At 35.9% G+C, this 15,270-nt stretch overlaps 1 protein-coding gene and 1 long non-coding RNA gene across 13 annotated transcripts in view; one reads left to right on the top strand and one right to left on the bottom strand.

Annotated features, from left to right (window-relative positions):
- Positions 1–15,270, top strand: part of EDIL3 (EGF like repeats and discoidin domains 3) — an 818,524-nt gene that overhangs the window by 766,991 nt on the left and 36,263 nt on the right. The gene's annotated exons all lie outside the window — the stretch shown is intronic.
- Positions 11,383–15,270, bottom strand: part of LOC129638824 (uncharacterized) — a 40,921-nt gene continuing 37,033 nt past the window's right edge. The window contains exon 4 of the long non-coding RNA XR_008708044.1: positions 11,383–12,618. This is a non-coding gene — a long non-coding RNA (uncharacterized LOC129638824). The remainder of the gene's footprint in view (positions 12,619–15,270) is intronic.

The raw sequence follows: 15,270 nt of genomic DNA, 5'->3' as shown, positions 1-15,270 counted from the left end.
ATCAGCTTGCACATCTGGAAGTTCTTGGTTCATGAACTACTAAAGCCTAGGCTTCAAAATTGAGTATTACTTTGCTAGCATGTGAAACGAGCACAATTGTATAGTAATTTGAACATTCTTTGATGTCACCCTTCTTTGGTATTGGAATGAAAACTGACTTTTTCCAGTCCTGTGGCCACTGCTGAGTTTTCCAAATTTGATGGCTTATTGCTGGCAGCACTTTCACAGCGTCGTCTTTTAGGATTTGAGATGGCAGAGCTGGAATTCTGTCACTTCCACTAGCTTTATTCTTAGTAATGCTTCCTAAGGCCCACTTGACTTCCCACTACATGATGTCTGACTCTAGGTGAGTGTCCACACCATCGTGTTTATCTGGGTCATTAAGACCTTTTTTGTATAGTTCTTCTGTGTATCCTTGCCACCTCTTCTTAATTCCTTATGTGTGTGTGATGTGTGCTCAGTCATGTCCAACTCTTTGTGACCCCATGGACTGTAGCCTTCCAGGCTCCTCTGTCCATAGGATTTTCCAGGCAAGAATACTGGAGTGGGTTGCCAATTCCTAATCCAGAGGTTCTTCAGACCCAGGGATCAAACCTGAATCTCTTGTGCTTCCTGCATTGAGAAACAGATTCTTACCATTAGCACCACCTGGGAAACCCAATTCCTTATATAGCTTTTAAAATCATGCCAAAAATATGGTATCCCTGTAAATTTTGCTTAGGTCACTGACCAAGAAGGCCACATCTCAGAAAGCATTCCAGTGAAGAACTGATTCATCAAAGGGGATGATGTTTGCAGAGCAAGATCTGCCTGTTGGATTGGAAAGGGCAGCCATAGTGAACAAATTTAAATTCAGAAAGTAGCATATTTTCACCAATGAGCACTGTGAAAGCAGTTGTTCATGGTACATAAAGAACATAATGGGGACTCACTTAAAGTCAGTTGTGATGTGGGGGATTGGGGTCAGAAACAAGGCCAAAGCCCAGATGCAAGTCCAGAGGCAAAAGGGCTGGATCATCTGTAAAAAGACCTCTATTTCCATTTCCATGTTTAACGCAGGCTCCAGATGGTCTGCCTACTCCAAGATGTTTGTTCCTGAACCTAGGGCGATGTGAAGAGTTTAAGAGCAGAAGAGAAAGGAACAGGAAATGGGGCTTATGGGATGGAGGTGAACAGGGAGAGGGTTAGTTAGTAACTGAAAGAACTACAAGTGTACAGGAAAGTAACTACCTGTCTGTTAGAAGTAAAAGCCAAGCTGGAGTGACAGAGCAGCCACGGAGTAGTCACGAGCCAGTGGATCGTAAGGTGCTTGTTAATTTTGAAAAGACATTAGGTGTATTTGGAGACAGAATTAGAAACCTAATTGTCTTTCTTCATGGATCAATTTTGAAGTTGCAAAAAAAACTGTTTTGTATGTCAGTTCACATTCTATAATATTAAAAACTAGCAATGTAAAATATATGGTTAATTCTGGCCAGTGAAGTGTTTAAATATCTTAGAAGACATTTGGAGTTCTAATGTTCATTTAAAACAAAAAGGGAAAGCAGAGTGCTTCTCTAAGGACGTATCATCAGATAATAGAAGGGAAAAAAAAAAGCAATCAAACATCAGGTACAAGATCGATAAAACTCACCAATTTGGGAGTGGGCTGGAGGAGGAAAAACATCCCTGCCACTATGACTCATATTTAGTGACAGGTAACATCGCAGCACAGATGCTGGAGAACATCATTCTCAGTTTATAGGGAAGTTTATAGGGAAAAGAGAAAACAATACCGAGAAATGCAGGAATGAGGAACGAATATGTTTGTTCTTTGTGTTAATTATACATGTCTTATGTATGTATAAAACTCAACTTCTTTATTTTAAAAAAATTTGATAAACTACCTTAAAGTCTGAAACAATATAGTTTTTCTAGTCAACAGATGTTTCTGCATGAATAAAAACAAAATGTGTGAAAAGCCAGGCAATATGTTATGTAGTTATTCAAGTAAAATGTTCATCAGTAAAAAATAATATTTTTTAATGATTACTGGCTTTATGGTCTTACTTATCCCAATACTCAAATACCAGACAACTTAAAATTTCATGATTTTTGTCTTTCTAATTCACCATCACTCACCAAAAATTAATAAAAATTTCCTCACTGAAAATTCTGAATGTCTCATGGTCATGTTTGACTTCTGTATTATGAGGCACATAATATTTTTTAATGGAAAAGAATTACTTTTTATTTAGTTCATTCTTGGATTACTACTATGAGGACTATCAAATGTTAGACAAACTATGAGCCTATGTATCAGTTAAAAAATTAAAATAATGGATCACAGCCATTAAGCCAGAAAGAAAAACACCAATACAGTATACTAACGCATATATATGGAATTTAGAAAGATGGTAACAATAACCCTGTATACAAGACAGCAAAAGAGACACTGATGTATAGAACAGTCTTTTGGACTCTGTGGGAAAGGGAGAGGGTGGGATGATTTGGGAGAATGGCATTGAAACATGTATAATATCATATATGAAACGAGTCGCCAGTCCAGGTTCGATACACGATACTGGATGCTTGGGGCTGGTGCACTGGGACGACCCAGAGGGATGGTACGGGGAGGGAGGAGGGTGGAGGGTTCAGGATGGGGAACACGTGTATACCTGTGGCGGATGCATGTTGATGTATGGCAAAACCAATACAATATTGTAAAGTTAAAAAATAAACAAAAATTAAAATAAATTTAAATTAAAAAAAATAAAATAAATACAGGAAAAAATATTAAGATATAAATATATATATATTTTAAAATTTCACATGTACAACATAGTGATTTGATTTTTTATAGATTGTACTCCATTTTGTTATTAAAAATATTGGCTATATTCCCTGTGCTATAAAAATATCCTTGTATCTTATTTTTAATCTAATTTTTTATATTTACATACACTATTTTTTATATTCTTTTCCATTATGGTCTATGACAGGATATTGAATATAGCTCCCTGTGCTCTGTAGTGGGACCATGCTGTGTATCCATCCATTCTATATGCAATAGTTTGCATCTGCTAACTCCAAACTCCCAATGCAAATCCCTACCGTAGGGCCCTCCCCCTCAACAAATATAAGTTTGTTCTCTATGTCTATGAGACTGTTTCTATTTTGTAGATAGGTTCATTTGTGTCATATTTTAGATTCCACATAAAAGTGATATCAAAGATGTCTTTCTTACTCTGACTTACTTCACTTAGTATGATCATCTCTAGGTTCATCTATGTTGCTGAAAACGGTACTATTTCATTGTTTTTCATGGCTGAGTAATATTCTGTTGCTCAGTAATATTCCACATATATATAATATATATTCCAGTAATATTCCATATGTATAATATATATTCCAGTAATATTCCATATATATGGGTGTGTGTGAAACATCTGTCTCCATTCCTCTGCCAGTGAACACAGGTTTTTCCCTGTCTTGCTATTGTGAATAGTGTTGCTATGAACATAGTGGTGCATGTAACTTTTTGAATTAGAGTTTTGTCTGGATATACGCCCAGGTGTGGAGTTGATGGATTGTATGGCAACTCTATTTTTAGTTTTTTGAGTAATCTCCATAATGTCCTCCATAATGGCTGCACCAACACACATTCCCACTAACAGCATGGGAGAGTTCCATTTTCTCCACACTGTCTCCAACATTTTTATTTGTAGACGTTTTCATGGTTTTGATTTGCTTTTGCTAATAAATAGCAGTGTTGAACATCTTCTCTTGTGCATGCTAGCCATGCGTATGTCTTATTTGGAGATGTATCTCTTTACGTTTTCTGCCCATTTTTCTATTAGGTTGTTTATATTTTTGTTACTCAATTATATATTTTGGAAATTAATCCTTTGTCGGTTGCATCATTTGTAAATATTTTCTCCCAGTCTGTAGATTGTCTTTTCATTTTGTTTATCATTTCCTTTGCTGTGCAAAAGCTTTTAAATTTTATTAGGTTCCCATTTGTTTATTTTTGTCTTTAATTATATTGCCTTGAGAAACTGACATAAGAAAAATATTAGTACGGTTTATGTCAGAGAATATATATTCTCTGCTAGGAATGTTATGCTGTCATGCCTCATATTTAAGTCTTTAAGCCATTTCAACTTTATTTTTATGTATGGTTGGAGGGTATGTTCTAACTTCACTGATTTAATGTGGCTGTCCAGCTTTCCCAAAATCACTTGCTAAAGAGAACAGTCTTTTCACCATTGTATATTCTGGCCTCCCTTGTCAAAGATTAATTAACCATAGGTGTGTGGGTTTATTTCTAGGCTATCTATTCTGTTCCATTGACCCATATGTTAATTTTGTGTCAAAATCATGCTGATTTTATTACTGTTTTTGAGTAGCTTTGTAGTATTGTCTGAAGTCTGGTTGGGGTTATGCCTCCTGCTTTGTTCTGTTTCCTCAAGATTGCTTTAGCAATTCTGTACAGGTCTTTTATGGTTCCATATAAATTTTAGGATTATTTGTTCTAGCTCTGCAAAAAATGTCATGGGTAATTTGATATGGAGCACATTAAATCCATAGATAGCTTTGGATAGTATGGCCATTTTAACAAAATTAATTCTTCCAATTCAAGAGCGTAGGATATTTTTCCATTTCTTTGAATTATCTCCAATTTTTTATAAATGTTTTATATTTCTTAGCATATAAGTCTTTCACCTTCTTGATCAGGTTTATTCAAATTATTTTATTTTTTTACATATGATTTTAAAAGGGTTTTATTTTTTTATATTTCATTTCAGATTATTGTAAAGAATTGCAATAGACTGCTGTATGTTAATCTTGTATCTTTCTACCTGGCTGAACTCACTTATCAATTCTAGTAGTTTTTGTGTGGAGTCCTTATGGTTTTCTATATACGGTATCATATTTCATCTGCATAAAAAGACACTTTTACCTCTTCCTTTCCAATTTGGATCCCTTTTACTTTTTTCTTGACTGTTTTCTGTGGCTAGGACTTCCAATATTATGTTGAATAGAAGTGGTGAGAGTGAGCATTCATGTCTTATTCAAGATTTTAGCAGGAAAGCTTTCCGTTTCATCAAGGTATTATATTGGTGGTGGGTTTGTCATAAAGAGCTTTTATTAGGTTGAGATAAGGTTCCCACTATACCCACTTTAGTAAGAGTTTCTATGATGAATAGATGATGAATTTTATCAAATGCTTTTTCTGTACCTATTGAAATGATCATGTGGTTTTTGTTTTTACTTTAATTGATGTGGTATATCGCATTAATTTGTATATCTTGAACCATCCTTGTGAACCGGGGATGAATCCAACTTGGTCATGGCATATAATCTTTTTTATGTGTTATTGGATTCAGTTTGCTAATAGTTTTATTGAGAATTTTACATCTATATTCATCAAAGATATTGGCATGTAATTTGAGTTTTTGGTAATGTCTTTGTCTGGTTTTGGTATCAGGATGATGTTGGCTTCATAGAATGTCTTTGGGAATGTTTCCTCCACTTCCTCATCAGTCTTCTGGAAGACTTTTGAGAAGGATCAGCATAAATTATTTGTATATTTGGTAGAATTTGCCTGTGAAATCATCTGGCCCTGGACTTTTCATTTGTAGGGAGTTTTTAATTACAGATTCTAGTTTACTTCTAGCTATCAGTCTGTTCATTTTATCGGTTTCTTCTTGATTCAGTTCTGATGGGCTGTATGTTTCTAAAATCTTGTATATTTCTTCTGGATTGTCAAATTTGTTCTCATATAAATTGTCCATTGTATTCTCTTTTTTTGTTGTTTATTTGTTTGCATTCCTGTGTATCAGTCCTTATTTCTCCTTTTTCATTTCCTATTTTGTTTATTTGAGTTATTTCTTTTCTTATTAGTGAGACTCACCAGAACTTTGCCAATTTTGTTTACCCTTTCAAAGAACCAGTTCTTGTTTTTATTGATTTTTTCTGTTGGTTTTTAAATCTCTATTTATTTCTCTCTGATCTTTATTATTGCCTTCTTTCTGCTGACTTTAAGTTTCGTTTGTCCTTTTTCTAATTCTTTTAGGTGATATATTGGGTTGTTTACTTAAGTTTTTCTTGTTTTTTGAAGTCCTCTATCACTATGAAATTCCCTCCAAGAAACTGCTTTTGCTGCATCCTATAGATTGTGTATGATTGTGTTTTCATTGTTATTTGTGCAAAAGGCAAACTGTTTTTGAGTGCTGTGAATTTACTAAATTTCAACAAAAGAAAAAATATATGTATTGAATGGTGATAGGTTCCCAATAGAATGGTCAAGGCCATCAAACTTAAATAAATTGTTAAAAATTAATGTATTATTATTCATAAAAAGGAGGTGATGAACCTGATTAAAACAAGAGAGCTTAACTGCGAAAAAATTTTTATTATTTTTTACTATAAAAATTACAAAATTCTATTTAATGTGAATCTGGTAGTTTTCATTCCTCCTACTATGAAAATGAGTACTTGATCACTATAAGACAGAAACCATGTCATTATTTTGGTTGTGAGAACTATGCATTGACCTTTGACTAAAATACAGCAAAAATATGAATCCATTTCATTTCTAAATAGTTACCAAACAATGAATATTGAAGGTAGTAATTCCTCAGGGACACTGTACACAATGCACATGCCAGTTTCCTAGCCTCCATCACACCATCAACTACCATATGTTGAGCAACTAAGTCTCTAATCCTTTTAAAATGAATTAACATTTATGTCTATTTTGTCATAGTTTAAATCTGACAGAGAATAAATAATACCTGCTACAGGTCTATGTTTATGAGAAACCATAAAAGAATTTCTGACTCTACCACCACCCTATAAAAGGACTCATTTGGCAGTGACTCGCATGTACTTCCTTTTGTTAGAACTCAAAGAGAAAACATACTAATATGTATTGTGCACTCTTGAGATGCATGTCTGTGCAAAACCCCTTGGGGTCTTTATTAAAGAGGCAATGCATTCCTCATCATTAAAAGCTTCTGATATAATCTGAGGCACAAAACTGATTTAAATATATCTTTAAAAAATAAAAGATTAATCCAGGAATTATACCTGCATGAAAGGGCATTCCTCCCACATTTTATATAACTGTGAACAGATCACTATACCCCAGAAGACCAAACATAGAAATTAATTTCCTACTTTCCAATAAAAGTAGAAGCAAAATTAATTTCATACAGATAAATGAAATGTTAATAATAAAAGGCATTCCTCCTGAGTGAGTAAAAATGTTACTTTTACATAAAATATTGTACCATTTTTTCTTCTTTTTGATAGTTCATCACTATAATAGCAAAGTTGACTTTCCTTCCTAACATCGAATATATTTTTAATAATCAGTAAACCCTTACATCACTGAGATAAAAAGACTCGGGAGTCAGTTCAGATCAAAACAGAGTTTGTACCTGCTCAACTCGGGGCCAGGATTCCCTGGGTTGCCAGATTTAGCAAATAAAATACAGGGGCTTCCCTGGTGGCTCGGACGGTAAAGAATCTGCCTGCAGTGCAGGAGATCTGGGTTGGAGGTTAGACAATAGGGCATCTGTTAATTAGCATTTCAGATAAACAGTGCAATTTTAGTATAAGTATATCCCATAATTTATATCTTGCAGCCTTGTCTCCATTAAAGATCTTCCAATTTCCCAGCTAGACCAGATGGTCTCCTGAGAATACACAGAAGAGAGGAGAAAGGAAAAGGCCTTATTTCTGTGCCTAAATACACATACACCCACACACAAACCACACCTCACCCACAGCCACACTCTGCTTCAGCTCTGAGATTCCCCTCTGCCACCTCCTCATCCATATCCAGGATTATCTTCTCCTTCTCCCTAACACTCTTTTCTCCTCAGTACTATTTTAGCTTAGAAAACACATGGCCGAATGCCTAAATCACTGCTGTTCTCATGCATATAGCTCTGTACTAAGTCATTTCTGACCAAGATAGGTGAAACTTTTCAAAGAGACACATGGTGATTAAAAGGTTCCTAATGTGGGGTGGAAATTATCAGATACCAATTTCTCTACTGCTACATCATTTCGATATTTACTATGAAGGGATTGAAATCATAGCATAGATTGTTCTGATAAAATGCAAAATGACTGGTGTCATTTAGGAAGTTCTGAGAGATGAGCACTGAGCTTCAAAAGAGAGACAGGATGTTCTGTATTTTTATAGAGAATGGGAAAGAGAGATCTTTGAAAAGCAGAGATTTTTTTTCCCCAGTTCTTTTTTATTCCCCCCTATTGGAATATTTCTTATGACAATCAAGATCCCAGTGGCTAGAAAGCAGAGAGTTTAAATATATAGCAACAATTTAGAATGTCATATTTTATGTTTCATAAATCTTTATAGGCAATCATCCTATGTGATATATTTCCTGGGATATTCTTGTTACTTAAGGAGATTTTCATCATAAAAAGAAGTTAATATGGTGGTGTGTCCTACCTACTGACTTTTAGAGTGAACATGCAAAATGCCAGTCAGTTGAGGGGAAGGAAGGTAACAGTCAACAGAGTTAGAACTTTTACTTTGGTTTTTCTCTGGATCTTTTTCCAAGGTCAACACCTATTAATAAAAGTCATGTGATTTCTCAGAGGAGTTCTTCGGGCTCTTTTCAAGCTGCCAGGTCTCCAGCTACTTGGTGCAAAGGTTATGCTAGAAAACCACAGAAGGAATGGAGGTGGAATTTGGTCCCCAGGCCCATTCCCCCTTTCCTCAGGTTGGGTTGAATCTTTGTTGTTGTTTAGCCACTAAGTCATGTCCGACCTTTTTGCAACCCCATAGGCTGTAGCCTGCCAGGTTCTGCCGTTCATGGGATTTCCCAGACAAGAATACTGGAGTGGGTTGCTTCTCCAGGGTATCTTTCTGACCGAGGGATTGAACCCACATTTCCTGCATTGGTAGACAGATTCTTTCCCACTGAGCCACAAGGGAAGCCTGAGTTGAATCTTAGCAGTTCCTTTTCTGCTCCATTATGGTTAATTACAAGATATTGAAGTAGATATCTCCTACTGTGATATACAGTAAGATCTTGTTGGTTATCCTTTTTATATACAGTGGTTAAAAAAAAAGTTAAATCTCTCGCTCAGTCGTGTCTGACTATTTGCGACCCCATGGACTATAGCCCACCAGACTCCCATCCATGAGATTCTCCAGGCATGAGATTCTCCAGGCAAGAATACTGGAGTGGGTTGCCACTTCCTTCTCCAGGGGGTCTTCCCGACCCAGGGATCAAACCCAGGTCTCCCGCATTACAGGCAGATGCATTAACCTCTGAGCCACTACCCATATATATAGTGGTATTTACCTTTTAATCCCAAACTCCTAATTTATCCCTCCCTCACCTTTCTCCTTTGGTAACTATGTTTGTTCTCTATGTCTATGGGTCTGTTTCTGTTTTGTAAATAGATCATTTGTATCACTTTTTTTAAGATTCCACATATAGGTGATAGCATATTTATCTTTCTGACTTACTCCTTTTAGTATGATAATCTCTAGGTCCACCCATGTTGCTGCAGATGGCATTATTTCATTCTTATTTATGGTTGAGTTATAGACCATTGTATCTATATGCCTTATCTTGTTTATCCATTCATCTGTCAATGAACAATTAGATTGGTTCCATGTCTTGACTATGGTAAATAGTGCTTCTATGAGCATTTAGGTGCATGTTTCTTTTCTTTTTTTAGCTTTTATTTTATATTATAGTTGACTTAAAAATGTGGGGTTTCAGGTGTACAAAGGGATTCAGATATACATATACATACATCCATTCTTTTTTCAATTTCTTTCCACATATAAGTTATTACAGAATATTTAGAGTTCCCTATGCTATACAGTAGGTCCTTGTTGATTATTTTATTGTTTTATATATAGTGGTGTATATATGTTAATCCCAAACTGCTAATTTAGTGCTCCTCTTTTGGTAATCATGTTTGTTTTCAAAGTCTATGAGTCTGTTTCTATTTTGTAAATAAGTTCATATGTGTCTTTTTTTTTAAGATTCCACATATAAGTGATATTATATTATATTTGGCCTTCTCTGCCTAACTTGGGTCTTCCCAGATAATACTAGTGGTAAAGAACCTGCCTGCCAATGCAGAAAATGTGAGACACAGATTTGACCCCTGGGTCAGGAAGATCCCCTGCAGTAGGAAATGGCAACCCACTCCAGTATTCTTGCTTAGAGAACCCCATGGACAGAGGAGCCTGGTGGGCTATAGTCCACAGGGTCACAAAGAGTCGAACATGAATGAAGCAACTTAGGATGCTAGCTTACTTCACTTAGTATGATAATCTCTAGGTCCATCAATGTTGCTGCAAATGACATTATTTCATTCTTTCTCATGGCTGAGTATATCCCTGTGTGCGCATGTGTGTGCATCCATTCATCTGCTAATGGACAGTTAGGTTGCTTCCATGACTTGGCTATTATAAATAGCACTGCTATAAACATTAAGATGCATGTATATTTTTGAATTAGTGTTTTGTGCAGATATATGTAGGACTTTTGGATATGGTGGCTCTATTTAGTTTTTTAAGGAACCTTATACTGTTCTCCACAGTGGTTACACTAATTTATATTCCCACCAACAATGTAGAAGGATTCCCTTTTCTCCACACTCTCTCCAGCATTTATTGTTTCTGGACTTTTTGATGATGGCCCTTCTGACCGGTGTGACCTGCTGCGTCATTGTAGTTTTGATTTGTTTTCTCTAATAATTAGTGATGTTGAACATCTTTTCATGTGTTTTTTGGCCATCTGTATGTCATCTTTGGAGACATATCTATGTCTATTTAGGTCTTCTGCCCATTTTTTTTATTGGGTTGTGTTTTTTTTTTTTTTTTTTTTGAGTTGTATGAACTGTTTGTATATTTTGGAAATGAATCCCTTGTCAGTAGCATTATTTCCAACTATTTTCTCCCATTCTGTAGGTTGTCTTTTTGTTTTGCTTATAGTTTCCTTTGCTATGCAAGTTTTTTAGCTTGATGAAGCCCCATTTGTTTATTTTCTTTAGCAATTCTTTAGCTCAATTTGTCATTCTCATAGTAGACTAGGGAATCACAGGATAACCTATTCTTGCTTGCCAGTAATACAGAGGTTACAGTGGAACATTATATCCCTTATTCTCATGTCAATTTGGGTCATTTGAGCCCTTCTATGAGAGGCCAGCAGTTAAAAATTCTCAAAAATACTCCCAAAGATGTGCCATTTCCTCATTTCCCAATACTTGAAACTCCCAGAGTACTCAGAATAGGAGGAATTCTAGCAACATATCACAACTCTCTTTCTCAATCAAGAATTAACTATCAGCCAACAGCATTCACATGAATTGTAGAAAATGAATAAGACTGTGTGATGATTTTAAAAGCAATAAAAGTCTCTTTATTGTCAAGGTAGGAGGGAAAAAAGACAACATATTTGCATTTTGAGGCCAATTATTATTTGAATCTCACATTGGTACATTTTGAAAACAAATGTCTAACAAGAAAGAACAATAGAGCACAAACAACGCCTCAAGAGATCTAAGTGAACATCAAGTTTGTGGTTGAGTAAAAAATTTCTTGGGATAAAATCAGCGATCTAAATATAACCAGGAGGATGAAGCAAAACAGTATTGGTTCAATGTAATGTAGCATTCCTTCTAGCCAAAGACTTACTAGGACATAATTACAAAAGAGAGGCAACTTCAGAGTTGCAGGAAATGTCCTGCGAGCAACCATGGGTGGAAATTATTTTCTCAGAGAATGCATATATTCATTTTAATGGCTTAAAATGAGTCATGTACTGGTGGAAGAAAGACATTGAACTTATCCCCACATTTTTCTTTTCACTTTCCCTATCAAACAAAAATGTTCTATAATTGGACCTTTAAAGTTAAATCTTTTGATAGGCAGTTTGAAAACCTCATATAATTTCATTGAGGGTTTTGAAAAGCAAGGAAATCTCAAGCCAGATTTTTAAAAGGGTTTATGGAACAAAACAACATTTTGAAAGTTATAAAAATTGATATCAAATATGAAATATGGTACAGATTTATTTATATATGTCACCATGCTCTGTAGTTTTCAGAAAACCTGACTATAGTTTCACAGGGAATTTCAAATTAATCCCCATAGAAGGCCAAAGTAGTACTCTCCAAAGAATATATAAACCTTTGCAGAAATGATATTAAAGACATAGTTGTTTTATTTATTAAGTTTTTGTCCATAAGAATTAATATCATCTAGAAATTAGAATAAAACAAAGAGTAGAAACTAAGAGTAGAGGATTTAGAAAGTGTACTCAGGACCACAGTAAGTATATTTTAGTAGCTTGTCATGTCAGGATTTATTCAAAGAATCTGGGGGAAAAAGTTCACAATTTTGAAGCCTGAGTATATGTCACAGGCTTGGCATATGATGTTGAGGAAGTGTTGGACACAATTCTTATAGACAAGTGAATGTTGCAAATATCAAAAAGCCTTGTGGAACCTGTAACATTTGAACACCAATTACTCAGTGCAATGTTCTGAGTTCTCAAATTCACCCTCACTCCTGGTATCAGTTGAGAGTTCTGAGATCTCCAAGACCATCTTCCATTTGATGATTCACTAGAAAGACACAGAATTCATCTGAAACTCTTATATTCACAGTTACAGTTTATGATAGTTAAAGGGTATAGATAAAAATAAAAATAGGTTAAAAATAATAATAATAAAGGAGATCAGTCCTGGGTTTTCATTGGAAGGACTGATGCTGAAGCTGAAACTCCAATACTTTGGCCACCTCATGCGAAAGTTGACTCATTGGAAAAGACCCTGATGCGGGGAGGGATTGGGAGCAGGAGGAGAAGGGGACGACAGGGCCAAGCAAAGAGGCATCTGGAGCAGAATCCAGGAGGGTTCTGAACACAAGCTCTCATTTGCTTACTCGGTGGAACCTCAGACAGTGGTAACTCCTCTCAACAATCATGTATCGCCAACTAGGGAAGAGAACCTCAGCCTTGATGGTTAGAGTTTTTATTGAAGTTTAATCATGTAGATATCATTGACCACTTGCATGGCTGACTTTAGTCTTCAGCGTCTGGTGGTCAAGGTGACACAAAGCCCCCACCATCCATCACATTGTTATCATGGGCTGTCTTGTGTGACTTAAAACCCCCATGTACACACAAGGACACTTTTATCATGTAGGATTTTCCAGGGCATTTATGGAGATTATCATTCCAGGAGCTGAGGACAAAATGTAACCACCCCCCCCCACTTCACCTTCACTTCAGTCGATCAGTCGTGTGCGACTCTTTGTGACCCCATGAATCGCAGCACGCCAGGCCTCCCTGTCCATCACCAACTCCCCGAGTTCACCCAAACTCAAGTCCATCGAGTCGGTGCTGCCATCCAGCCATCTCATCCTCTGTTGTCCCCTTCTCCTCCTGCCCCCAATTCCTCCCAGCAGCAGGGTCTTTTCCAATGAGTCAGGTCCTCGCACGAGGTGGCCAAAGTATTGGAGTTTCAGCTTCAGCATCAGTCCTTCCAATGAACACCCAGGACTGATCTCCTTCAGAATGGACTGGTTGGATCTCCTTGCAGTCCAAGGGACTCTCAAGAGTCTTCTCCAACACCACAGTTCAAAAGCATCAATTCTTTGCCATTCAGCTTTCATCCATACAGGACCACTGGAAAAACCATAGCCTTGACTAGACAGACCTTTGTTGGCAAAGTAATGTCTCTGCTTTCCAATATGCTATCTAGGTTGGTCATAACTTTCCTTCCAAGGAGTAAGTATCTTTTAATTTCATGGCTGCAGTCACCATCTGCAGTGATTTTGGAGCCCCAAAAAATAAAGTCTGACACTGTTTCCACTGTTTCCCCATCTATTTCCCATGAAGTGATGGGACCAGATGCAATGATCTTAATTTTCTGAATGTTGAGCTTTAAGCCAACTTCTTCACTCTCCTCTTTCACTTTCATCAAGAGGCTTTTTAGTTCCTCTTCACTTTCTGCCATAAGGGTGGTGTCATCTGCATACCTGAGGTTATTGATATTTCTCCTGGCAATCTTGATAAACTTAATTTTTGACTGCACACTCATATCACACAAAGTTATATGAACTGTACACCCCTCACTGCAATGACATGTATCTGCAAGAACTATGATGACGTTAGATTCAACACATCCTGAACTCTACAGAAATGTTCTACTGCTGATGTTTCTGTTGTTCTGATCTGACATTACTGCCGCTGCTTTTTTGGCTATGGCAATTACTTCATCTGCACTTTTTGGAGGGCAATAATTTTATTCAAGATGCTTTGGATTAAAAGACAATCTGACAGCTTCCTATTCCTTTCTACCAATGAGGATTTTTGCTGCAACATTGTTGGGATGTACCATAGCAAGGACTTATCTCCTAGCTTATCCTTTTGTGACAGAGTATGTAGATTTTTGCTAACACAATCTACTGTTTCCAACAAAAGCCTTCCCCTTCTTCCCTCCCCTACCTTAGGTGTACTTCTTAGAATGCAATTATCAATATGAACTAATTTCCAAGGAACATGTCCTAGAATATTGGAATTTACCTGGAAACTTGTTTCTTGTTTCCTTATTACATCTGAAAGAATGTACTTATATTTAGACTAATTTTGTTACAGAGTTTCATTGGTTTAGTGGAATTGATTGCAGAGAAAACCATCAAGAATGATATACCAGCCATTCAATCATGAAATGGTTTCAGGGTACTGGTAAATTTTCCTAGAAAATTGAGTTCACTGAATAATAGCTAGAGTCTATGTTGGATAAAAGAACCAAACATTAGTTTCAAACTTTTTATTTTGAACCACTAACAGAAATTTAACAAAATATAAAACTTCCAATAAGAAGAAATATTCTTATTATTATTCCAATAAGAAATATAAATGTAATTAGATTTATTCCACTCACTGAAACTTAAAAAAAAAATCTATACATTGTAACACAGCTTTTAGTTTGCTTTTTTAATAAAAAGTTTTGATTTTTGGAATGCTCCAATATAACACAAAGCAGGACATAACTTACAATGCAGCTTAGCCTAAAGAATATTAACAACTTAGTCACAGAATCAGAAAGAAATGAAGCCTTTTATAAACACTATACATATGGATAAATACTAGGTTTAATGTCATTTGTGCATACTAATTCACTGAATTTTTTTCTTAAGACTTTAAATCACTTAAAGCATTGATTCAAGTTGTAACTCTGAAATTTGTAAGTCAAAAAATTCAAGTATGT

The sequence above is a fragment of the Bubalus kerabau genome, chromosome 1 (genome assembly GCF_029407905.1).
Source record: "Bubalus kerabau isolate K-KA32 ecotype Philippines breed swamp buffalo chromosome 1, PCC_UOA_SB_1v2, whole genome shotgun sequence".
Classification (NCBI taxonomy): domain Eukaryota; kingdom Metazoa; phylum Chordata; class Mammalia; order Artiodactyla; family Bovidae; genus Bubalus; species Bubalus kerabau.
This window is presented reverse-complemented; position numbering and strand designations above follow the sequence as displayed.